This window comes from Zalophus californianus, chromosome 4, assembly GCF_009762305.2.
Source record: "Zalophus californianus isolate mZalCal1 chromosome 4, mZalCal1.pri.v2, whole genome shotgun sequence".
NCBI classification, from domain to species: domain Eukaryota; kingdom Metazoa; phylum Chordata; class Mammalia; order Carnivora; family Otariidae; genus Zalophus; species Zalophus californianus.
The window spans coordinates 141,070,476-141,071,168 of NC_045598.1; the positions used below are offsets into that span (position 1 = coordinate 141,070,476).

Genomic DNA, 693 nt, shown 5'->3' on the forward strand with positions numbered 1-693 from the left:
TGCTTTGGAACTAAAGAAAATAATATTGTATTTGAATGACCAAGGCTCTTCCCTGTATAATGCAGTTATAATAATCCATAATATAACTACCATAGAACAATTCCACTTCTAGATAGATACCCAGAAGTACTGAAAGCAGCATCTCAAAGAAATATTTGAACATCCATGTTCATAGCAATATTATTCACAATAACAAAAAGTGAAACTAACTTAAGTGTTCTTTGACCAATGAATGAATGGGTAAACAAAATGTAATATGTATATGTCATGGAATATTATTCAGCATTAAAAAGAAAGGAAACTATGACACATGATACAATATGGGTGAACCTTGAGGACATTATGTTAAGTGAAATAAGCCAGTCACTCTGGGAATCGAACTGAGGGTTACAGAGGGGAGGGGAGTGGGGGGGATGGGGTAACAAGGTGATGGGTATTAAGGAGGGCACGTTTGGTGATGAGCACTGAGTATTATATGCAACTAATGAATCACTGAACACTACATCAAAAACTAATGATGTACTATACGCTGGCTAATTGAACATAATAATAAAATAATAATAATAAATAAGCCAGTCATAAAAAGACAAACACTGTATATTCCACTTTTATGCAGTACCTAGAATAATCAATTAGCAATAATCATGCCCCGGTTAAACCTCATTGGCTACGATACTGCCACCACGCAAAGCA

At 34.9% G+C, this 693-nt stretch overlaps 1 non-coding gene across 1 annotated transcript; it reads right to left on the reverse strand.

Moving 5' to 3' along the window:
• Positions 1-557: 557 nt before the first annotated feature.
• LOC113917104 lies at positions 558-693 on the reverse strand. The gene has a single exon (XR_003518125.1). It is a non-coding gene; the product is annotated as a U4 spliceosomal RNA (small nuclear RNA).